The 24,487-nt window shown below is 47.2% G+C and overlaps 17 non-coding genes across 17 annotated transcripts; all 17 read right to left on the reverse strand.

The window, feature by feature from the left end:
* Nucleotides 1-936: 936 nt before the first annotated feature.
* TRNAQ-CUG (transfer RNA glutamine (anticodon CUG)) lies at nt 937-1,008 on the reverse strand. Its single transcript has one exon. It is a non-coding gene; the product is annotated as a tRNA-Gln (tRNA).
* Nucleotides 1,009-1,015: 7 nt separating this feature from the next.
* Nucleotides 1,016-1,087, reverse strand: TRNAE-CUC (transfer RNA glutamic acid (anticodon CUC)). The gene has a single exon. It is a non-coding gene; the product is annotated as a tRNA-Glu (tRNA).
* Nucleotides 1,088-1,159: 72 nt separating this feature from the next.
* TRNAQ-CUG (transfer RNA glutamine (anticodon CUG)) lies at nt 1,160-1,231 on the reverse strand. Its single transcript has one exon. It is a non-coding gene; the product is annotated as a tRNA-Gln (tRNA).
* Nucleotides 1,232-6,375: 5,144 nt separating this feature from the next.
* On the reverse strand, nt 6,376-6,447 carry TRNAQ-CUG (transfer RNA glutamine (anticodon CUG)). Its single transcript has one exon. It is a non-coding gene; the product is annotated as a tRNA-Gln (tRNA).
* A 7-nt stretch (nt 6,448-6,454) lies between these two features.
* On the reverse strand, nt 6,455-6,526 carry TRNAE-CUC (transfer RNA glutamic acid (anticodon CUC)). The gene has a single exon. It is a non-coding gene; the product is annotated as a tRNA-Glu (tRNA).
* A 150-nt stretch (nt 6,527-6,676) lies between these two features.
* TRNAE-CUC (transfer RNA glutamic acid (anticodon CUC)) lies at nt 6,677-6,748 on the reverse strand. The gene has a single exon. It is a non-coding gene; the product is annotated as a tRNA-Glu (tRNA).
* Nucleotides 6,749-6,820: 72 nt separating this feature from the next.
* On the reverse strand, nt 6,821-6,892 carry TRNAQ-CUG (transfer RNA glutamine (anticodon CUG)). The gene has a single exon. It is a non-coding gene; the product is annotated as a tRNA-Gln (tRNA).
* Nucleotides 6,893-6,899: 7 nt separating this feature from the next.
* On the reverse strand, nt 6,900-6,971 carry TRNAE-CUC (transfer RNA glutamic acid (anticodon CUC)). Its single transcript has one exon. It is a non-coding gene; the product is annotated as a tRNA-Glu (tRNA).
* Nucleotides 6,972-7,043: 72 nt separating this feature from the next.
* TRNAQ-CUG (transfer RNA glutamine (anticodon CUG)) lies at nt 7,044-7,115 on the reverse strand. The gene has a single exon. It is a non-coding gene; the product is annotated as a tRNA-Gln (tRNA).
* A 7-nt stretch (nt 7,116-7,122) lies between these two features.
* On the reverse strand, nt 7,123-7,194 carry TRNAE-CUC (transfer RNA glutamic acid (anticodon CUC)). The gene has a single exon. It is a non-coding gene; the product is annotated as a tRNA-Glu (tRNA).
* Nucleotides 7,195-12,364: 5,170 nt separating this feature from the next.
* On the reverse strand, nt 12,365-12,436 carry TRNAQ-CUG (transfer RNA glutamine (anticodon CUG)). The gene has a single exon. It is a non-coding gene; the product is annotated as a tRNA-Gln (tRNA).
* A 7-nt stretch (nt 12,437-12,443) lies between these two features.
* Nucleotides 12,444-12,515, reverse strand: TRNAE-CUC (transfer RNA glutamic acid (anticodon CUC)). The gene has a single exon. It is a non-coding gene; the product is annotated as a tRNA-Glu (tRNA).
* A 78-nt stretch (nt 12,516-12,593) lies between these two features.
* On the reverse strand, nt 12,594-12,665 carry TRNAQ-UUG (transfer RNA glutamine (anticodon UUG)). Its single transcript has one exon. It is a non-coding gene; the product is annotated as a tRNA-Gln (tRNA).
* Nucleotides 12,666-15,991: 3,326 nt separating this feature from the next.
* TRNAE-CUC (transfer RNA glutamic acid (anticodon CUC)) lies at nt 15,992-16,063 on the reverse strand. The gene has a single exon. It is a non-coding gene; the product is annotated as a tRNA-Glu (tRNA).
* A 6,097-nt stretch (nt 16,064-22,160) lies between these two features.
* TRNAQ-CUG (transfer RNA glutamine (anticodon CUG)) lies at nt 22,161-22,232 on the reverse strand. The gene has a single exon. It is a non-coding gene; the product is annotated as a tRNA-Gln (tRNA).
* A 7-nt stretch (nt 22,233-22,239) lies between these two features.
* On the reverse strand, nt 22,240-22,311 carry TRNAE-CUC (transfer RNA glutamic acid (anticodon CUC)). The gene has a single exon. It is a non-coding gene; the product is annotated as a tRNA-Glu (tRNA).
* A 144-nt stretch (nt 22,312-22,455) lies between these two features.
* On the reverse strand, nt 22,456-22,527 carry TRNAE-CUC (transfer RNA glutamic acid (anticodon CUC)). The gene has a single exon. It is a non-coding gene; the product is annotated as a tRNA-Glu (tRNA).
* Between the last annotated feature and the right edge of the window lie 1,960 nt (nt 22,528-24,487).

Raw genomic sequence — 24,487 nt, forward strand, 5'->3', positions numbered from 1 at the left:
CCTTGAAGCAGTCTACCGGCATAACTTAATACACAGTATGGCCAAAGCGCCGGCACTGGGTGCATCGAGGCGTTCGGCACTGACGCCGTACATGACCTACCCGGCTGCATCGAAGACACAGTGGAGGTCTCCCTGGGATAAGCACTAATGCCTGCACCCCATAAACATTAAGAGTGTGAGGAATTGTACTTGCTGACACTCCGTCCTTGAGCGTGAGGGAGATTTCACGGTTCGCCGTTTCCATGTGCTCCATCCCTGGGCACCGCCACTTTTCACGTTCCACAGATTGAATCGTTCCATAAGGCTCGAAAGCTTCCACAATCCTCCGGTGCTCCATATAGCGTGGAAGCCAAAGGAGCTTAACCTTGACATTCTTTGTATCCGGGTCGAACACCATGCACCGAAGTCCTTTCACAGGGAACTCTGCTTTGTTAATTAGCTTCTGCTTTGAAGAACTACTCTCGCAGGTAACCATCCACACGTGGCTCATTTGGTACTGACCAATGCACAAAATTTCCCGGAGGTCCAAAATCTGTGCGAGTGCGTCTCGAAAGTCGGGTGCTCGGTACGGGCGACCCTTAAGGTCGGCATGCAGGAAAACGGTATTAAGGACAACATTACCGGTGGGCAGGCGTGGAAGGACAACTTTGTACGTTTCGGTAGTGTCCTGAGGAGTCGAAAGACCTCGGCCAACGGCCGATGCGCTGTTTCCAGCAAGCAACATTTTCAGGCTCAGCCGCCCAGAACCATTGTACTTCCAAAGTACATATACTAAAATTGCGCCACAAAAACGACGGGAATGAAGGCCTTTAAAGGCGCTCTTATTCGTTTTAGACAATTCTTGTTCGTTTTAGACCACGCCGGAACGTGGCAGAGGATCGCAAGCGAGAGCACAAGAGAATGCAGATGCATGCCATCAGAAAAAAAAAGAGGCGCAGGTCTCACCGAGATTTGAACTCGGATCGCTGGATTCAGAGTCCAGAGTGCTAACCATTACACCATGAGACCGCCATCTTTCCGACGCCGGGAATCGAACCCGGGCCTCCCGGGTGAGAGCCAGGTATCCTAGCCACTAGACCACGCCGGAACGTGGCAGAGGATCGCAAGCGAGAGCACAAGAGAATGCAGATGCATGCCATCAGAAAAAAAAAAGAGGCGCAGGTCTCACCGAGATTTGAACTCGGATCGCTGGATTCAGAGTCCAGAGTGCTAACCATTACACCATGAGACCGCCATCTTTCCGACGCCGGGAATCGAACCCGGGCCTCCTGGGTGAGAGCCAGGTATCCTAGCCACTAGACTTTTTTTTTTTCTTTATTGCCGTGAAACAGAAAACAAAAATACACATGATAAAACACGTCAACTACACTTGAGCTAACGCGTACGCGGCTAAAATCTTTTCAGGTTCACCAACTCATCAAATAGACATTGCCAATGTGGTGGATCCTGCTGCATCCTGAAAGTTTCGCGTATATACACCGCACTTTCAATGAAGTTTTCACGCGCAGATCGTGTATTTATATCTGCGTGACGCACCTGCATTCGTGTTTTCCACAAACTATGGAGACCAAGAAGCATAATTAAATCATAAGGTGCATCATCGTTCTGCACTGGTAGGAATCTGATTCCGTACGGAGTTAGGGGAAGTTCCTTTTTAATTGTCCTTTGGAGGACGTCCCACAGAAAAACAGCATCCCAACACTGTAAGAAGACGTGTTCAATTGTCTCCGGTTTTTTGCACAACAGGCAATTTGTTGTCCATGGGACGAAGATACCTTTTTCATTCAGCCAGGTTTTAACAGGGAGCGTATTAGAATGAAGTTTGAAAAGGAACGTTTTAGCAGATGGCCTCACGGGCATCTTCTTTACTCTTTTCAAAACATCCTGCCCTGGGCCTCCACAGTGTATTTCCCTGTAAAAAGGCACCGGCAGCATCACGTCAATGAGATCTTTATACAGTTTTTTTCTGGGAACATTGAAAAGGTAATCAAAAGAAAACCGCACTTCCAGCAACTTGCACGAAAAAACAACTTCGCGCAGGTAGCCAGTCACAGTACCAGGCATGCTTTCACATGACACAATCCATTCAGGGAGCAGCCTCTGCAATCGCACTTGCATCACAGTTCTTACAAAGGTATCTTTTTGATCACGCAGGAATATAAATCGCGAAACCACTTGTCGCAAGAACAAATGAGCAAGGCCAAGCCCGCCCCTTTTAACAGAAATAAACAAGTTCGTCCGGGCGGTTTTTTCCCATGTGGATGCCCAAATAAAAACAGCAAAAACGCGGTGCATTTTCTGAATTGAGGTTCGTGAGACACACAACACATTCATGAGGTACCACAGCCTTGAAATAAGAAAAACATTGCAAATGGAAGCGCGCGAAAACATTGAGAGTTGCCTTCCTTGCCACGCATTCGCTTTTTCTTTCGCTCTGGATGTTTCTTCCATCCAGTGCATGTTGGCATCTCGATAACAATCTAAAGGCACGCCTAGATATCGCGTTGGGAGAGCAGACCATCGCAGCTTACAGAAGAAATCAGGTGTCACGTCCCAATCACCGTGCCAAAACCCAGAGCTTTTCTCCCAATTGATCTTACATCCGGTTTGATCACAAAATGTTTGGACGACACCCGTAACTTCACAGATGCTCTTTCTAGTTGCACAAAACACTGCTATGTCATCAGCATATGCCAGCATTTTCACGTGTGCTGATTGCAGCTTGAACCCTAAAATGCGATCGCTATCAATGATAGCCAAGCAAAGTGGCTCTAAATACAGTGCAAAAAGCAGGGGTGAGAGTGGGCAGCCCTGCCTTACCGATGAACGTACTGCGATGCTGTCAGTCAGTTCACCATTCACTATAATACGGGTCGTGCAGTTCGCGTAAGCCATTTTAACACCCTCCACTATGACTTTTCCAAGGTTAGAATGCTCCAAAATGGAAAAAAGAATTTCGTGAGAAACACGGTCAAAGGCTTTCGCCAAATCTAACTGCATCATGGCTATCTGACCACCGAGTGCATCAACACATTCTAGTTCGGTTCTTGCGACATGTATATTCGTGGCAATGGATCGACCCTTGATGCCGCACGTTTGATGAGATCCAACCAGTTTTTTTATTACGCTTTGCAGTCTTTTTGCTAAAACCTTCATATACACCTTGTAGTCAACATTGGTGAGGCTAATCGGTCGATATGACCCCACCAACAGTCGTTTTTCCGGATCATCTGTCTTGGGTATTAGCACAATGTGCGATGTAGCGAAAGACAATGGAACAGTATTACGTTCATAAGCTTCAGTGATTACATCGAGCATAAACTGAGCCGCATACTGCTGAAAAGTTTTAAAGAAGGCAGCGCTTAGACCATCCGGCCCAGGGGCCTTCCCAGGTGTCAGGTCATCTATTGCAGATTCTATCTCCTGCAACGTTATCGGTGTTTCTAGGCGCGCTTTACTTTCGTCATCCAGTGCAGGCATCAGTCTTAGAAAGTCTGTTTGAAAGCCGCCTACAGTCTCAAGCTTAGCGCTAAGCAGTTCTTCGAAGTGCTCTGCTACCGCATGCTGAATATCTTTAGCATCTTCTGTGATATGGCCGCCATACCTTATACTCCTAATTTCTTTCTGGCAGGCGTATCTTTTCTCGTCTGCTAGGGCTCGTTTTGTCGGCACTTCTCCAGCCCAAAGTTTTTCAGCCCTTGCACGTATGACAGCCGCTGTGTATCTTTCGCTGTCGATTGTTTCCAGCTCACTTTTAAGCTCTCGTATTTTACTGGCGAAATGCCCTGGCACAGTACTTTCCATGCTCAAAAAAAGAGCAAGTTGTTCATTCAGTTCTTTTTCTTTTTCTTTCTCTTTGTATCGCAGCTTACTACTCTTTTCTATTGCTTTCAATTTGACCCACTCTTTGAAGCTGTCCCATTCCGCTGCAAAACTTACTGGTCGCATAGCAAGACGATTTTCAAACTCTGTCTTAACTTCAGTAAGGAACTCTTCATCGGCAAGAAGTTTGGCATTCAGTTTCCATAGGTACCAGTTAAATCGCGATTTCTTTCCTTTGCGACCAAACACTGCACTCACGAGACAATGATCGCTGAAAGACACAGGTTTGACATCATATGCAGTACATAGGGAAACAAGATCTACCGAGGCATACACCCTGTCCAATCTGGCATGGCTATCTCGCTGAAAGTGCGTGAACTCTGGCTGGTTTCCAGTGGAGAACACACTACCAACATCCTCAAGGCTATACTCATGTACAAGTGCATTCAACAGCTCGGAGCTCCTGTCTCTTCGAGGTTTACACTTGGCCGCTCGGTCCACAGCTGCGCACACACAGTTGTAGTCACCAAGTACAAGCAAGATTTTGTCGACCTTCAACCACAACTCAATAGACTGAAAAAACAATTCACGCTCACGCCCTGAATTGGGAGCATACACACACACAACACGCCAGCATAAATTAGAGTAGGTAAAATCGGTAACCAAAAGCCGACCACTTGGACAGGCAAAAACGGACTCTACGCTTACTCCCAGCGTGTTACGTATAAATAAAAGGCACCCACCCGATACACCAACAGAATGGCATACACACACATAAAAGTTTGTTTGAAAAGAAGCCACCATACGTTCAGTGCTTTCTTGGCTCTCAATCTTTGACTCTTGCACAGCTGCTATATCTATATCATTATCCACAAGGAGGCGACTGAGCTGGCATTGTCGCCTTCTCGCTCCCAGTCCTCTAACATTCAAAGTAGCTACGTGTAACGGCGAATTAAGCTTGAGAGTCATGTACTAGAGAGAGACGCCAGTACCGGCATGGTGCCTACCTTCATGGTTGCGTGGCCTCCGCTTCTGACAAACAGCGGCGTATGCATGCATGTAATGTCCTGCCAGCAGAATGTCGGGATGCATTCAAACGAAGTCCAAGCCCATTGTTTCATTTTTGCTAACACACGCACCACTTGGTTGTAGAAGGTTCGTGACGCTGGTCGGTAGGCAGCCGACCCACAAATCGTTCAGGTCTCCACAAAAACTACGGAGGCGGTTTCCCCGCCTGCCGCGTGTCAGCCGAGAAGTTCGGCTTCGGTCCTAACGTGGCTCTTCGGATGCCAGAAGTTTTCGGCGGCGGCTCACCACAAACACCGCCTGGCAGCTGAGTCTCCTCGACGCTTTCCTCATGCGGACGTTTCGCGGCAATTAAGGCTGCTGTCTCCGGCCCAACCTCCATGGCATCAGTACAGGAAGGCTCAGTACTGAGATGATCCTCAGCGTCAGAAAATTTGGTTAAGTCTTCTGACCCTTCCTTTGACTCGCTTTCATGGTCCTGGGATGGAACGTTCAAGACATGCCGAGGTTCATTCTTTTCATTTGAGACCATCACCTTACCCTTTGTTAAAACCGTCATGGAAGGCGCGTCCTGTTTCGTTGACTGACCTCTAATGTCAGCAGCCTCCTCCGCATCCGCCTCGTCCATAATTAACTCGGACGAGTCTTCGCTGGTCCCAGGTCCGGCAATGCTAGCGTAGGTTCGTGCACACTGGTTGTCTTCATGCCCGAACCGTCGGCAGGTTCCGCAGCGAGGAACCCGGCACTCTTTGCGGATGTGACCCGTACTCCGGCAGCGTAGGCACAACGGGGGTCTGCCTGGCACAATGACGAGCGCGAGCTCACCGCTAACATTGAGCTGATGCGGCAGGTCGTCGAGCTTCATGCCAGCTTTCAGATTCAGCGTGACGAGTCTAGTTGTAGAGCCCTTTTCCAGCATACCTTTAACACGCCAGCGCTCCCGGGAAACGTCTGACACCTTTCCGTACGGCGCAAATGCAGCACGAACATCTTCATCTGGCACGTTGTGAAGTAGCCAGTGAAGCTTGAGTCGCACGTCCTGGTTCGCCGGGTCAATCACCAAGCAGCGACCGTTTTTCACAGACAGCTCACCTACACTGACAATCTTGTTGACGGCTTCAGTATCCTTGAGAGTGACGGCCCAGACGTGGCTCATCCGATACGCCCCCATAGCGATAACATCGGGGATTAGCGAGTGTTGTGCTAAAGCATCCCGGAAATCTTCCACCCGGTACGGGCGGGCCCTGATATCGGCGTGCAAAAAAACGGTATTCAAAACAAACCGACCTGTTGGAAGTGCAGGCAAAACGACCTGGTAAGTGTTGTCCTTTTCAGCAGTCCTGTTACCGCGGCCTGACATGGCCGCTGAAGCCGCTCCTGAGGAGCCCTGCATCCTGCGTCCGTTCACTGGCGTGGCCGGAAGCAGAATCCTATCCTAGCCACTAGACCACGCCGGAACGTGGCAGAGGATCGCAAGCGAGAGCACAAGAGAATGCAGATGCATGCCATCAGAAAAAAAAGAGGCGCAGGTCTCACCGAGATTTGAACTCGGATCGCTGGATTCAGAGTCCAGAGTGCTAACCATTACACCATGAGACCGCCATCTTTCCGACGCCGGGAATCGAACCCGGGCCTCCTGGGTGAGAGCCAGGTATCCTAGCCACTAGACCACGCCGGAACGTGGCAGAGGATCGCAAGCGAGAGCACAAGAGAATGCAGATGCATGCCATCAGAAAAAAAAAGAGGCGCAGGTCTCACCGAGATTTGAACTCGGATAGCTGGATTCAGAGTCCAGAGTGCCAACTATTACACCATGAGACCGCCATCTTTCCGACGCCGGGAATCGAACCCGGGCCTCCTGGGTGAGAGCCAGGTATCCTAGCCACTAGACCACGCCGGAACGTGGCAGAGGATCGCAAGCGAGAGCACAAGAGAATGCAGATGCATGCCATCAGAAAAAAAAAAGAGGCGCAGGTCTCACCGAGATTTGAACTCGGATCGCTGGATTCAGAGTCCAGAGTGCTAACCATTACACCATGAGACCGCCATCTTTCCGACGCCGGGAATCGAACCCGGGCCTCCTGGGTGAGAGCCAGGTATCCTAGCCACTAGACCACGCCGGAACGTGGCAGAGGATCGCAAGCGAGAGCACAAGAGAATGCAGATGCATGCCATCAGAAAAAAAAAAGAGGCGCAGGTCTCACCGAGATTTGAACTCGGATCGCTGGATTCAGAGTCCAGAGTGCTAACCATTACACCATAAGACCGCCATCTTTCCGACGCCGGGAATCGAACCCGGGCTTCCTGGGTGAGAGCCAGGTAGCCTAGCCACTAGACCACGCCGGAATTTCTTTTTCTTTATTGCATGGAAAAACTTCTGTAAAAAGGAACAACTCCACTTACTTAAACATGTCCATGTCTAAAGTTACCGGGCTGCTTAATACGAGCCCGTCATATCCTCAACCCGACAATGCACAATCATCAGAACTTCAAAAGTCTGGGAGACATACACATGCGTCTAGATACGGCATCCAGTTTGGAGGTTCTTCACGTGCAGCATATACACTTCTCACCAAAGCACACTGCTCCCGAAACACGGATTTCGACGATCTTGGTGGCTCTGCATGCCTGTCGATCATGCGGCTTTTCCAAAGGCTGAACAGTCCCATCAACACAAATAGATCGTAAGGCACGACAGAGTTTTTGTCAGGAGGCAAAAATCTAATTGTATAAGGCGTAATTTCAATGTCCTTTTTAAGAGTTCTTTGTAGTATGTCCCAAAAGAACATAGCATCACGGCACAGAATAAAGCAATGATCAATTGTCTCAGGCACGTTACAGAGACGACAATTTACCGACCAGGGCACAAACATCTCCTTATTGTGAAGAAATGTCTTGACAGGCAACGTCGCTGTATGTAATTTGAAAAAGAACGTTTTTGCAGCTGCCTGAATGCACATTCGCCTAACACGCTTTAGAACAGCGGTGTCCAAAAACCCCAGATAAGGCTGCCGATATAACGGTGTAGGGAACAAAGACTCAGTGAGAGCCTGGGTCATCTGCTTTCTCGAGAGGCTATACAGGTAATCTACAGAGAAACGCACAGTGAGAAAATTGAAAGTGTCAGCAACCTCCTTAAGGAATCCCCATAAACGCCCCTCACGAGCCTGCCCAGTTGGTGCGAATAAGTAAGGCAAATGTGGACTAAGGCGCCTAATGAGCACAGTTACAAGAAACGGATGGTTTGCCGATTTGAAAAAGAAAAAACGGGAGACAAGTTGATGCACAAACAAGTGAACAAGGCCCACTCCACCAGACTCTAAGGGAAGAAACAAGTTGTCACGCCGCATGGGCTCCCATTGAGAGCGCCACACAAATGTTGCAAATATTCTGTGTATAACTTGTACTTTGCTCCTCGCACAATGCAGGACTTGAAGGACATACGCAAGCTTTGCAAACAAAAATATGTTACAGACCTGTGCCCTAGCATACACTGAGAGTTCCCTACCCATCCAAGCCTGCGTTTGTCGCCGCATAGGTACGATTTGTGAATCCCAGTAGGCTGCGCTGTTACCAACTTGGTGCAGCGGAACCCCTAGGTACTGAAGAGGACTACAGTCCCAGCATATGCCTCCATACTGGCTTGGTCTAGTGCCCCAGTGTCCCAACCAAAAACCTTTGGATTTATCTAAATTAAGGGCCGCGCCTGATACATCGCAGAACTGTTCAGTCAAGTGTAAAGCCTCAAGTACACTCTTTTTGTCAGAACAAAAGAGGGCGATATCGTCCGCGTAAGCTAAAATCTTAACTTCACATTGAGCCAGAGAGAAACCACGGATGGCTGCACTGTTAATTATACTGAGACAGAGGGGTTCCAGATATAAGCCAAACAACAGTGGAGACAGTGGACATCCTTGACGAACAGATGATTCCAGTGGTATTGGTTTCGTTAGCTCCTGATTAACAATTAGTCTTGTATACGAGTTCATATAGCACAGCCTTATGCCTTTGAGCAAAACGTCACCAATGTTTGCATTCTCCAAGACTGCGAACAAGAAATTGTGCCGAACTTTATCAAACGCCTTCGCCAGGTCAATTTGAATCAGAGCTACTTGGCCTGTCTCATCTGATACTGTCTCGATTACTGAACGTGCAATATGGATGTGTGTTTGAATACTGCGCCCTCTTATACCACATACCTGATGCGATCCTATCAAGTCCATGATAACCAGCTGCAAACGAGAACAAAGGACCTTGGCAAAAATTTTGTAATCAACATTACAGAGGGAAATTGGACGATATCCTTCAACAGTTTTCAACCGATTAATATCTTTGCTTTTGGGTATTAATATTGTGTGGCCTGAATAGAAAGTGGGAGGCAGGAAACCCACATCATAAGATGCTTGGAATACTTCCATCAAAACAGGCGTTAGGCAAGGCGAAAATGTTTTATAAAATTCGCTAGTAATACCATCTGGGCCAGGAGATTTCTGGTTCTGAAGGTCTGAAATGGCTGATTTAATTTCTTCCAAAGTGATGGGTCCCTCTACTACAGCACATTTCTCATCGTCTAGTCGAGGAAAGTTCTCAAGTAAGGAATTATAATCGAAACCCTGATTTGGATCTTTACAACTGCCGAACAGCTTTCGATAATAATCATAGAAAGCAGCAAGAATACTAGGAGCATCACTATATGTGCAACCACCATACTGAATTTCCAATATTTCCTTCGTAAGTGCATTCTCTCTTTCATCACTGAGGGCCCGACGTGAAGGTTGCTCGTCAAGAAACCTTCGAGTCCTAGATCTTATTAGGGCCCCTTTGTATCTTTCCGTCGCAATTTGTTGAAGCTCTGCCTTTACGTTATTAATTTCTTCAACATAGGCACCCGGGCTAACCCTCTCTAGCTCATGTAGCTCAGTTAGAGTGCGCCCAAGCTCACGAAGGTGGTGTCTCTTTAGGAACGCGATTCTTGCAGAGGCTTCAATTGCTAAGTTTTTGGTTTCCTGTTTGAACAAGTCCCATTTTTGAAAAACTGACAGATCATGGCGTGACCATATGTCTTTCAAACAAGTAGGTACAGCACGCTTAAAGATTTCATCTGAGAGCAGACAGTTATTCATTTTCCACAGTTCCCACCGAGGGTGAAGTATCTGCCGACTGTACCTCCCTACCTGAAAAGACACCATACAATGGTCACTGAAGAAGATGGGCCGCACCCAGTAACCAAACAAATTTGCTAACATGTCTGTAGAAACATAAATTCTGTCAAGGCGGGCATTAGAGGAGAACTGAAAATGAGTGAAATGAATACTGTCGCCTTTTTCCTGCCCCACATCCACAAGGTTATATTCACAAGCCAAATCGTTAAGTAATGCAGCACTAGGGTCATATCTCTTACATATTGCTGATCGGTCCTCATCCCTACAAACACAATTAAAATCTCCCAACAACATAATTTTGCGATCTGTGCACAAATGATTAACTAATGAAAGAAAAAAATGCCTTCTGTCTCGCTGTTTTACAGGGGCGTAAACACAAATAATTCGCCACTGCACACCTGAGATTGTGAGGTCACAGCATATAAGTCGTCCCTCGCCATCTATGCAATAAAATATGGCTGTCATCTCTAGTGTTTTGGCCAGGAATAGCATACACCCTCCGGACAAGCCTCTAGCGTGGCTAACAATGATGTTATATTCCGGCAAAAACGGCTCAAGAGCAGCTTCCGTCTCTTCATCGGAGGACAACTTTGTTTCCTGAATTGCTGCTACAGACACACTCCATTTCTTTAACAGATGTCTTAACTGCTGCTGTCTCCGACGATTACGCATACCCCTGACGTTAAGGGTAGCGACTTGATATGCTGCGACTGTAGCCATTTTTGGTACTAGTCCTTTTAAACATCATCCCCTGGAATGGGGTGGCCCGCCTGCAAATTGGCGGCCTTTCGGGCAGACATCGCCCTCCTCTTTAAAGTCACCCTTCCTGTGGCCTCTACACAGTGTGCCTTCTGGCCAGCACCATCGATACACACCTCATCATCTGCGGGACGCTTCAAAGGCACTGTGTTGTCCATGTCCTCCTCTGAGACACTCAAGGCTTCGGCCCACGAACCTGATTGGAGCACATCGCTCGCTGCCACACTGACAGCCGACAGAGAACCGGACGCACCAGAGATCGGCGCCACAGACGGCTCACTATTACCCTCCAGCGACGAAGGAGAATCAATGACGAAGGAGGATAGGCGAGCATCCACTGGCAGTATCTTCCCCATTGATTCCACAGGAGGCATATCCAGACGTCCTTCAATGACAGGTGGTTCTTGGGCAGCAAGCGCAGCACTCTGAGTGGCACTCACAGGCGGGCCCGGGTCCGGCGGTTTTGGCTCTGGAGACGCTGGTTCTTGATGGCCAGTCACTGCAGATTCTTCTGAGTTGGTGTGAAGTGCAGAAGGCTTCTGGTCCCCATCAATTTGATGTTCACGACCTAACTCACCAGTTACATCAACAACCTCTGACACATCCATGATATGTTCGGACGCCACGTCATCATCTCGGGACCACTGGCCTTGACGCAGTCTACCGGCATAACTTAATACACAGTTCTCCACAGTATGGCCAAAGCGCCGGCACTGGGTGCATCGAGGCGTTCGGCACTGACGCCGTACATGACCTACCCGGCTGCATCGAAGACACAGTGGAGGTCTCCCTGGGATAAGCACTAATGCCTGCACCCCATAAACATTAAGAGTGTGAGGAATTGTACTTGCTGACACTCCGTCCTTGAGCGTGAGGGAGATTTCACGGTTCGCCGTTTCCATGTGCTCCATCCCTGGGCACCGCCACTTTTCACGCTCCACAGATTGAATCGTTCCATAAGGCTCGAAAGCTTCCACAATCCTCCGGTGCTCCATATAGCGTGGAAGCCAAAGGAGCTTAACCTTGACATTCTTTGTATCCGGGTCGAACACCATGCACCGAAGTCCTTTCACAGGGAACTCTGCTTTGTTAATTAGCTTCTGCTTTGAAGAACTACTCTCGCAGGTAACCATCCACACGTGGCTCATTTGGTACTGACCAATGCACAAAATTTCCCGGAGGTCCAAAATCTGTGCGAGTGCGTCTCGAAAGTCGGGTGCTCGGTACGGGCGACCCTTAAGGTCGGCATGCAGGAAAACGGTATTAAGGACAACATTACCGGTGGGCAGGCGTGGAAGGACAACTTTGTACGTTTCGGTAGTGTCCTGAGGAGTCGAAAGACCTCGGCCAACGGCCGATGCGCTGTTTCCAGCAAGCAACATTTTCAGGCTCAGCCGCCCAGAACCATTGTACTTCCAAAGTACATATACTAAAATTGCGCCACAAAAACGACGGGAATGAAGGCCTTTAAAGGCGCTCTTATTCGTTTTAGACAATTCTTGTTCGTTTTAGACCACGCCGGAACGTGGCAGAGGATCGCAAGCGAGAGCACAAGAGAATGCAGATGCATGCCATCAGAAAAAAAAAAGAGGCGCAGGTCTCACCGAGATTTGAACTCGGATCGCTGGATTCAGAGTCCAGAGTGCTAACCATCACACCATGAGACCGCCATCTTTCCGACGCCGGGAATCGAACCCGGGCCTCCTGGGTGAGAGCCAGGTATCCTAGCCACTAGACCACGCCGGAACGTGGAAGAAGATCGCAAGCGTGAGCACAAGAGAATGCAGATGCATGCCATCAGAAAAAGAAAAAAAAAAGAGGCGCAGGTCTCACCGAGATTTGAACTCGGATCGCTGGATTCAAAGTCCAGAGTGCTAACCATTACACCATGAGATCTTTTTTTTTTCTTTATTGCCTGGACAACATACACACATATGTAGCACTACCACAGTACAATAGTTAATAAAAGACGTCCAGCCTTCTTGTTCAGTACGTCGTTTAAAAGGGCTTCAAGTTGACTAGCTTGTCCATTTCCGGTAGCCATTCAGGCGGATCACCTCGGCTTTTCAAAACTTGTTTGATGTAGACCACATTTTCCATAAAGTACTCTCGCGCAGGACGGACATGTTCATCAGCATTTCTCACAGCCATACGGGTCTTCCATAGACTGTGCAGGCCCAGTAGAATAATCATATCGAGGGGTAGCCCTCCTTCATCAGCTGCCGGGAGGAAGCGGATACCACGAGGGGAAATTGGAAGCTGCTTTTTGAGCGTGCGCTGCAGAATATCCCAAAGGAATATCGCGTCCCAACATTCAAGAAAAATATGCTCTACGGTTTCAGGCTTTGGACAGATTATACAGCTCACTGACCAAGGGACAAATATTCCCTTTTCCTCCAGCCACGGTTTAACCGGCAGTGTTCCGCTGTGTAGTAGAAAAAGAAATGTCTTTGTTGACGAGCGCACGGGCATTTTCTTCGCCCTTTTCTGGACATTCATTCCTGGGCCTGCACCGTATATGGTGCGATACATTGGAACCGGGAGCATTACATCTAGTAAATCTTTGTACAATTGTTTCTTTGTTATTGAAGACAGGTATTCTTTAGAAAATCTAACATTTAACTTTCGGAAACTCAGTACGACCTCACGCAAAAAACCACGAATACTTGTTCGCCTTAATTCAGAAGAAGACACAACAAATCCTTGTAACTCGTGCCAGAGACGCACCTGTATCACAGTGCGCAATAATGGATGGCTCTGCGTACGCAGAAACATAAAGCGAGACACAATCTGTCTCAGAAACAATTGGGTAAGACCGAGTCCCCCTTCTCTAACCGGACGGGAAAGATTGGTACGACTTGTTCTTTCCCATACTGAACCCCACAAAAAAAAAACAGCGAAAACTCTGTGTAACTTTTGAATACTGACTCGCGACATGCACAACACTTCAAGAAAATACCAAACTTTAGCAACAATAAACAAATTACACACAGTTGAACGGGCGAACATGGAGAGCTCCCTTCCGCCCCACCCTAGTGTTTTCTCCCGAGAACGTTCAGTCTCTTGCACCCAATAATTATTTGCGTCTTTGTAATGTTCAAGTGGGACCCCTAGATATTTCACTGGTAGAGACGAGAATTTTATGTTTTCGAGGGATTCAGGAGTGGAATCCCAACTGCCATGCCAAAAGCCTATACATTTGTCCCAGTTTATTGAACTATCCGACATCTGATAAAACTTTGCTAAGTGCACTGTTTGACTAATACTTTCCTTGTCTTGACAAAAGACAGCAATGTCATCGGCGTACGCCAAAATTTTAACTTCGCTAGCTATCATTCTGAATCCGTTCACAGTGAATGTAATGATCTTTTGGCAAGAGGGTTCGAGGTAAATCGCAAATAGCAAGGGCGCTAGTGGGCAGCCTTGTCTAACTGATGACATCACTGGAATATTTTTCGTTAGTTGCTTGTTTACAACAACCTTAGTATAACATTCGTTGTAAAACATTTTTATTCCATCTAATAAAATAGACCCAATTTTAATATGTTTTAGTATTCGAAAAAGTATGCCATGATTAACAAGGCCGAAGGCTTTCTCAAGGTCTCATTGCAACGTGGTAACACAAGCGTCACTACACTCTAGAATGCTTCTAGCTACATGAATGTTTACACATATTGTTCGACCTTTAATACGACAAGTCTGATGATGCCCTACTATTTCCTTAATGACCTTCTGTAACCTACTAGCAAGAACCTTCATAAAAATTTTATAGTCAACGTTAGTGAGACTAATTGGACGATATGATGTTACAGATAAGAGCTTTAAAGGATCTTCACTTTTTGGAACCAGTACAGCGTGTGTTTGACGAAAGGACGGCGGGATGCAGTTTTCTTCATACGCCTGCAAAATCACACGGTGCAAGGCGGTTGCGATTTCGCTCTTAAACAGCTTGTACAATGCTGCACCAACACCGTCTGGACCAGGTGTTTTCCCATGGCTTAGTTCCTCAATAGCTTTTTCAATCTCATTTACAGTTATTGGCGCTTCCAGACCTGCTGTAACAGTTGGGTCCAATGTTGGGATTAATGCAAGAAATTGATGTTCGAAACCTTCTTCCACTGGCCGTTGGCGCCCTATCAGGTTGCGATAGTGCTCAAAAAAGGCCATTTTAATTTCCTCGCTGTCACTAGTAACCGTATCTCCGCATCTTATCTGTCTTATTTCGTTTCGTTTCGCGTATCGCTTTTCATCACTTATTGAGCGTTTCGTCGGCGCTTCACCCATGAACAACCTTTCCGCCCGGGCTCGTACTATTGCTCCCATGTATTTTTCTTTATCTGCACATTCTAACTGCGCTTTCAGTTTTCTGATCTGTGCGGTATATTTTCCAGGCTGTACATTTTCCTAGCTTAAAACGAAACTTAACTCGCACTGCAGTTCTTTTTCTTTCTTCCTTCATGTCTCAGGACGATGCTACCTATTTTAATTTCTTGCTTAAATAGTTCCCACGCCGAGATAGATTTCGAAGGCTCACTTTCAAGCAATCGCTGTATCTTCATTTTAACCTCATTTACAAAAACTTCATCATCAAGGAGCTTAACGTTAAACTTCCATAGGTCCCAGCAAAATTTCGATTTCTTTCTGCTTTGTGCCGATAGTAAAATTGGTAGCAGAGCCAAAGAGACATAGGCACGATCCAGCCTGGCGTGACTTGCACGCTGGAAGTGCGTAAAGTGTGAAGAGCTGCAAGCCAAAACATGACCAACATCTTCCATTTCGCACTCTTGCATTAACGTGCTCAGTAGGAGAGCACTTCTGTCTCGCACCGACCTCTTGTCTGACCTGTCCTCGGCATAGCCGACACAGTTGAAATCGCCGAGTAGAATGACGCTCTTTGGACATTTCAAGTAGACACCGATTCGCTCAAAGAAACTACGCCGATCATCCTCTCTGTTAGGCGCATACACGCACATGACACGCCACTGTACACCCGTCAAAGACGAATCGCAGACAACGAAACGGCCATTATCACTCACAGTTACTGCTTCTACTAAAATACCCAAAGAATTGCGCAAGAACAGCGCACAGCCACCCGAGGTACCAACCGCATGGCACACGCAAATATTACAGCGAGCAGAGGAGGGCTCGACCATGCGGCTCGTTTGCTCATCGCTCTCCACTTTCGTTTCTTGTACCGCCATTACAAGATGAGACCGCCATCTTTCCGACGCCGGGAATGGAACCCGGGCCTCCTGGGTGAGAGCCAGGTATCCTAGCCACTAGACCACGCCGGAATTTTTTTTATTATTATTATTACCGACTTGGCAACTACAAAACACGATGAGAAGTCGCATGGAATTAAAAACACAAGTCACTTTCTGACAGGTTTCTTGTGATAGAATGGATTAAGTGACGTGAGCTTATCCAAGACTGGCAGCCATTCCGGGGGTTCAGATTGTCCTCCGAAAACATTACGCGTGTACATTACACTTTCAACAAAATACTGATGGGCTGGGTGTACGACAACATGCTCATGGCGAACATCCATCCGCGTTCTCCATATGCTGTGCATACACAAGACCATTAATAAATCACTGGGCACTTCTCCTGGCTGGGCGCATGGAAGGTAGCGTATGCCAAACGGCGTTATTGGAAAGTCCTTTTTAATAGTACGCTGTAGCACGTCCCACAAAAAAACCGCATCGTGACAATCAAGGAAAATATGCTCTACGGATTCCAGCTTTTTGCAAATTAAACAGTCAGCAGACCAAGGCACAAAAAGGCCTTTGCTTTCCAGCCATGGCTTCACCGGAAGTGTGCCGGTATGCAATTGAAAAAAGAAAGATTTAGCGGACGATCTGATGGGCATTCTTTTCACTCTTTTCAACACGTCCCGCTCCGGACCCAAAGCATATACAGCGCGATAAAGAGGCACAGGTAAAAAGGTTTCCAATAAATCTTTGTACAGCCGTTTTCGCGTAACAGTACACATATACTCATTTGAAAATCTCGCCTTCACTATTTGGAAGGACGCGACAACTTCGCGAAGAAAAGCACTTAGAGCCATTGGCCCTGTAGACATAGTCGAAACTACATATTCCGGCCGTGAATCACGCAATCGCACTTGGATTACCGTTCTAAGAAAAATATCGCCTTGTTCGCGCAAAAAAAAAAAAAAGAACCTGGTTACAATCTGCTTTAAGTACAAATGTGACAATCCCAGTCGACCGATATGCACCATATGAAACAGATTTCATCGACTGGTACGCTCCCATGTTGAAGCTCACACAAACGTGGCAAATATCCTATGCAGTTTTTGAACAGAAATTCTTGACATAGATAACACTTGCAGGATGTAACAAATTTTTGCAACTAGGAACACATTGCAAACGGTAGCTCTTGCGAACATAGAAAAGTTATGTCCTTCCCATTTGTTTGTTTGGGTTTTCACTTGCTCAACTTCACCGGCCCAACATTCCTTGCTTTCACGGTAATGCTCTAGTGGCACGCCAAGGTAATTGCCTGGCGTTATTGTCCATTGCATACTGGAGAACAGTTCAGGCGCGTATTGCCGGTTTCCATGCCAAAATCCTAAACACTTTGCCCAACTAATTTCACTTCCACTTGCATTGCAAAAGGCAATGGCTTCTTTTACAACTTCCTGCACGCTCTCATGGTCCGTTCAAAAACCGCAATACCGTCCGCGTATGCCAAAACCCGAACTTCATTTTGAAAAAATCTATAATCGCGTATGTTTGGCCTTGTAAGCAATCTTAAACAGAAAGGCTCCAGATAAAGCGCTAACAAAAGGGGAGACAGAGGACAGCCCCGCCTTACTGACGACTGAACAGGTATACAATCGGATAAATGCTTATTCACGACCAGTCTCGCTGAACAGCACTCGTAAACCATTTTCACGCCATTTGTTATCACGGAACAAGCATTGACATACTCTAAAACAGATAACAATATTTCATGTACCACTTTATCAAATGCTTTGTGGAGGTCTAATTGCATCATGGCTACGTGGTCATGCATCGCGTCACAACATTCGAGAACACTCCTTGCTGCGTGTATGTTAGTAAAAATGGTCCTTCCTTTCATACCGCATGTCTGATGTGGGCCTACAAAAGAAGTAATTACACGTTGGAGTCGTCGCCCTAATACTTTCATGTAAATTTTATAGTCAACATTCGTTAGACTTATAGGACGGTAAGATGCTACAGACAAACTTAACTGGGTCATCTGTTTTCGGGATTAGTACAACGTGTGACATTCGAAAAGACGGAGGAGGTAAGATCTTTTCGCAGCATTCACTTATAACTCTTTCCAGTAAAACAGCCATATCAGTTTGAAAGGCCTTGTATATGGCAGCACCAAGACCATCTGGTCCGGGTGACTTATTGGAATTTAATTCCCTGATAACTGCCTAAATTTCCTCGGAAGTAATACTTGCTTCAAGTGTCTGCGCAACTACGTCTTCCACTCTTGGCATCAGCGACAGAAAGTCTTTTCTGAAGCGTTCAATGTCAGGTGTTTTCAGGCTAAACAATTCCCTGTAAAATTCTACAAACTACCGTTCAATCGTTTTTTTTTTTTTTTTCCGAGGTAACAACGTTCCGATAGCAGATTTCTTTTATCTCTTTTGACACTGTGTACCTTTTCTCATCACTAAGTGCCCTTTTCGTGGGCGTCTCTCCGAGCCACAATTTTTTGCTGCGTGCCCTTATCACCGCACCGCGATACTTCTCTTCGTCTATCACCTCAAGTTTGGTTTTTATCTTTTTTATATCTTTGGCGAACAAGCCAGGCTTAACGCTCTCCATACTAAGCATGTATTCAAGTGTGCTACGAAGCTCTTTTTCTTGTTCTCTATCTTTACGTCGAAGAGTGCATGCTCGGTCAATAGCAGCTATCTTTATATCGCACTTAAACTGCTCCCATGCTTGTATAAAATTAGAGTCATTTTGTAACATATGCGTAATATATTCTTTCACTTTAGTGATAAACTCTTCATTCAGCAGCAGTTTTTCATTAAATTTCCATAGCTCCCAATTGAACTTTGTTGCCTTACTTTTCATGCCTAGAGTAATCATTACGAGAGAGTGGTCACTAAAGCTCATGGGAAGTGTTTGATATTTCGAGCACAAGGGCACGCAATCAATGGGAACATATATTCGGTCCAACCTTGCATGACAGCTACCTTGAAAGTGCGTGAACTTTGCTTGGCCTTCATGCGTCATTATACAGCCAGCATCTTCAAGCTCTGCCTCATTAACAATGTCAGTAAGTAACTCTGCACTCTTGTCACGAAGGACACGGTCTGTTGTTCTATCTTCCGGTCTACAGACACAGTTGAAGTCGCAGGAGAACACGCCTCTCATGTATTAGGAAGGATTTCATATAGGGAAAAAACTCTTCGCGCTCAAACGTTCTAGTCGGCGCATAAACGCACATCACTCTCCAGTCCAATCCAGAAAAACAGAAATCACATATCAATAGCCGTCCACTCTCACACGAGAACACAGACTGTACACACTCTATGCAATTTCGGATGAAAATGACACATCCCCCCGATCTTCTAACCGCATGACACAAGCAAACACTATATCTAGAACGATATATTTCAGCCATTTTCTCTGTTTGTTGTTCGCTTTCCATTTTGCTCTCTTGAACTGCTAGCACATCAATTTAATTTTCCAGCAGAAGGCGGTTCAGCTGCTGTTGTCTCCGACGCGTTGACAGCCCTCTCACATTTAGCGTGGCTACGCGCAAGCTAGTGGATAAATTGGTCGCCATCTCAAGAAATTATAAATCGCGAAACATTTCACTCACATCTCTTCTGCAGAAAGACAGCATTGCGGTTGATCTGTCGCACGGGATGACCATTCTTCCGTTCTGGCGAGTCCGCCCGTCGTTCCAAACGCTGCTCCCGATCATCGACCGGGCTTGTAACGTCTCGACCGAAAAGGGTACCCCCGCTATGGCGGAGGCACAGGTGACACAGTTCTCCGGTCTGGAGGCACGTTTGGCCTTATCTTGAAGGCCGACCGGCGAAGGGAGGCCGCCTTCAGTGGAGGCTGACAGTTTCCAGCTCCTCCTTGCGTTGATCCCTCGTTGAAACTGTCTTCGTGCACACGCTTCACAGGCAAGGTAGAAGCAGCTGGCATCTCAGCTTCAGTGTCTCCCTGTTCCTCACTGTGTTGTGTAGTCGAAGATGGGCTTGCAGCACTGGCATTGCCGTCTTCTTTCGTGGGTGTATCGGTCTCAGTAACATTTGACAACGGAACTATCAAATCTGATTCACAGTGTCCTTTCAGAGCAGGGGTCTTCTCAGAGGATTGTTCTTTTTTTTTTCTGTATCCTCAGTGATCCCCCTACTAGCTTCCTCGGCGTCCACTGCGTCCATCAAGTGCTCGCCTGCCACTTCCCTCGGCACGGGACCTGCAACGTTGGCATACGTGCGCACACACTGGGACTCGTCATAGCCGTAGCGACGACACAGCCCGCAGCGCGGCACACGACACTCACGTAGTATATGACCTTTCCCGCGGCACCGGAGGCAAAGCGGGGCTCTACCTGGGACGTGGACGAGTGCGACGTCCTCGGCGACCCGAAGCTGATGCGGCAGGTCCTCGATGGTAACGCCCACTTTGAGCTTCAGCGTGACCGTTCGAGTCGTTGAAGCCTTGTTGACACACCCCTGCACTCTCCACTTGTCTCTTGATATTTCAGTCACTTTTCCAAAAGCCGCCAAAGCCGCTCGCACATCATGGTCGGGCACGCCGTGAAGCAGATAAAAGTTTAAACCTGATGCCTTGGTTACAGGGGTTAATGACCACGCATCGGTGCTCCTTCACTTCAAAAGCTTCGGCTTGCAGAATCTTCACTTTCGCCTCTTCACCTTTAAACGTTACCGCCCACACAGTATTCATTTGATATGCCCCGAGGGCAACCACTTCCGGCCGCAGTGAAAGACGAGCGAGGGAGTCTTGAAAGTGCTCCACCCGGTACGGCCTGGCTTGTATGTCGCCATGCAAAAAACAGTATGCAAAACACTCGAACCTGTAGGCAGATGCGGTAGAACCAGTTCATAATCCTTGGCAGGCCTTTCCGTACTCCTGATACCACGGCCCAGCTGGGCCGCAGAATCGAGCCTTGGGAGCCCATGATAAACACGTCCGTCACGTTCGGTGGCCGGAAGTGGAATCCTGCTAGACCACGCCGGAACGTGGCAGAGGATCGCAAACGAGAGCACAAGAGAATGCAGATGCATGCCATCAGAAAAAAAAAAATTCGGAGGACGCTTAAGCTTCGCCTTCAAGAGTGGAACGCGATAGCGTTATTGTACCTCGTTCTTACCGCCCACTCATTCGCTCGGTATGCTCTTGAGTCACACAAGACATAGTTTTCATACTCAACACTTCTAAGTGCACTGTACAACTTTTTTCTAATTATTTGTTCAAACAAGTGCTTCTCACAATCTACATTATCGCACTGTGTTGTGCACACTACAACGTTTCTTGCTCCCGTGTTCCTTTAGCGTTCACACGCACTGAGTATGTCGGTCAGTCAGCACACACATACACACACACCAAACTGGCATTTTCACTCATCGTAGTGTAAGTCATTTTGGACTCCTTCAAATCGCTCTTCTGGCATGACACACCTGGATGAATGTCGTTCGTTGTCTTCAAGAGCATTGTCACCACGCTATGATTGCGGTAGTGTGAACAGCACCCGTATCAGCATCATCCGCATTGGCATCCCCCCTGAATTCGTCAATTGGTGCCTCCTGGGCATCCTCGCACCGGTACCCGCGCCGCCCGAAGGGGAGAAGCGAGTGAGCGAAGATAGTGATCTAAAGAAAGGAAAGACGCATGATTCTACAACCCGTGAGGGTGCACGGCGAAACGTGGATGGATGGATGGAATATAGGAGCGTCCCCTTTGAAACGGGGTGGTAGCAGTAGCTATCATGCTCATTTTTCTCCCTATATCTTAACGTCAGGGGCGTTAAGATACAGGGAGAATTAACGTCAGGGGCGAGTGGCGCGCCACGTGTCGGGGCAGCGCCGCACATTGCGAGGAGGGTCGCACTCGTACGTCGCCGTGCAAAAAAACTGTATTGAAAACAACACGTCCGGTGGGCAGATGCAGCAAAATCAGCTGATATTCCTTATCATCGTTTGCGTTAAGCCTGTTACCGCGGCCAGCCTGGGCCGCAATCGCCGCTCCGCCGGAGCTCATGATTCTGCGTCCGTACACGCCGGTGGCCGGAAGTAGAATGCCTAGAATGACTAGACCACGCCGGAACGTGGCAGAGGATCGCAAGCGAGAGCACAAAAGAATGCAGATGCATGCCATCAGAAAAAAAAAAAAAAACAGTCGCAGGTCTCACCGAGACTTGAACTCGGATCGCTGGATTCAGAGTCCAGAGTGCTAACCATTACACCACGAGACCGCCATCTTTCCGACGCCGGGAATCGAACCCGGGCCTCCTGGGTGAGAGCCAGGTATCCTAGCCACTAGACCACGCCGGAACACAACGAGGAAGCTTAAACGCATGCACAGGTGGCTCTGAAATGAAATGGCAAGATTAAAAAGCGGGCGTCACTGAGATTTGAACTCGTATCGCTGGATTCAGAGTCCAGAGTGCTAACCATTACACCATGAGACCGCCATCTTTTCGACGCCGGGAATCGAACTCGGGCTTCCTGGGTGAGAGCCAGGTATCCTAGCCACTAGACCACGCCGGAACACAACGAGGAAGCTTAAACGCATGCACAGGTGGCTCTGAAATGAAATGGCAAGATTAAAAAGCGGGCGTCACTGAGATTTGAACTCGTATCGCTGGATTCAGAGTCCAGAGTGCTAACCATTACACCATGAGACCGCCATCTTTTCGACGCCGGGAATCGAACTCGGGCTTCCTGGGTGAAAGCCAGGGCAGAAGGTAGACGAAGCAGACATAAGTGGCCTGACAGGGGCTGCATAACTGGCGCCGTGACGTGCTTTTCCAACTGTCCCCTTCCTCTCTTCGCGCCTCGCGGAAAAAAAAAAATGATGTACAGCAGAAATTCCGAAGCGCAATGAATATCTAAGCATGGTTGCCCTACCCTCAGGTTATGTATATCCGCCGGATCTTACAAAGCGAAATGACGTAAATTAGACAAAAAAAAAAAAAATCTGCAAATGCATAGAGTGGCCTTGAGTGGTTGTAAAAGGAAGACAGGTTTGCTTTTACAAACGTACCAAAACATTAACACAAGTTCTGATAGCATCAACAACCTTAGAATAGCAGGCTATTTAAAAGCGCTTTATAAACACCATGTGATTTAACCCATAAAATCGACAACCTCATCTTGTTGATAATTGAACAAATCTTTATAATATACGCAAAGGTGTCACTGAAGAGGACTGTGGTCGACCGAGCATCAAAATCTTTGTGCCGAACTGCCACTGTGACTTTCCACATGCTATCGATACAAAATCGAATATTTTAATTTATTAGTGCCCTATACTCACTTTCAGCTGCGCAGCTCTACGACTGAAGCCACGACTCTTCTCTGTCAAGTCACCATAACTGAATGAAGAGAGTCGCGTCAAGGTCGCACCATCACTCAACACGTCACAATGGCATGTAAGAACGTTAAGTAAATTGATTTTAGATTAAAAAAAAATCCCTAATGAGTCGGAGATCGAACTTGTGACTTTTGGGATATGACACCAACACGCCACTCTTAAGCCGACGATCCATTTTTATTTTTAATGCCCGGTAGAACAGCCAAAAATGACAGTTTCTGACATACTCGTACATCAAACTACAACGCCACACAATATAAGCAAGCCATTTCTGCGTACTCTAGCAACGTCATAAAAATAAAAATTCTAGGAGGCACTCTTTGGCATCGAGATCGGCAGCCAGCCAGGAGGTTCCTCCAGCGCGCCGCATTGCACCGCTTGGCAAAGCTCACTGCTCTCGGAACACTCGACTTCGATTATCGTGGTAATTCGGCGTGTCGGTCGATCATACGGCTCTCCCATTAAGTGTACAGTCCCAGCAACAGGAAGATCCCAAGGCACCACACATTTTCACTTAACAGGTAAAAAATATAATATTATTTGGTGTTATTTCAGTGTAATTTTTAAGTGTTCGTTGCAGTGTGTTCTAGAAGGACATTATAGTATCCCTACATCGAATAAAACAATGATTTATGATCTCTGCGTATTACACAGTCCCATTCAACGGCCAGGGCACAAACATCCCCTCGGCATGAAGATATTTGTCACGAAAGACTAAGTCAGTGTGTGCAATTAAAGAAAAAAGCTTTCGCAGCAAACTGAATGCAGATGTGCTTAACAAGTTTTAACATACTGGTGTCAAGAAATATCTGATAAGGCTGCCAGTGCCGCGGTGTAATGAGCAAAGTCTATGTAAAAGTCTGAGTCGTCTACTTTCTGGAGAATCCGTGCAGCTACTCCACAGAAAAGCGCACAGTAAGACAACCGCAGCTGTCCGTAACTTCCTTAGACTCCTCTAAGTAAGTCAATCCAGTGTGATTGATTAAGGAAAATCAGGACTTATGGGTCTAATGGGCCCATCATCTTAAAAAGGGTGGTTTACCTTTCTTTTTTTTTTTGTATCTTTTTAAAAGGGAGGTGGGCGGAAGCTCCATCTTTATGGGCATGTCGCGAAATAGGGGAATAGCGGGCTGT

Source organism: Amblyomma maculatum, chromosome 1 (assembly GCF_055883805.1).
Source record: "Amblyomma maculatum isolate TAMU_Amacu chromosome 1, ASM5588380v1, whole genome shotgun sequence".
In the NCBI taxonomy this organism is placed as follows: Eukaryota; Metazoa; Arthropoda; class Arachnida; order Ixodida; family Ixodidae; genus Amblyomma; species Amblyomma maculatum.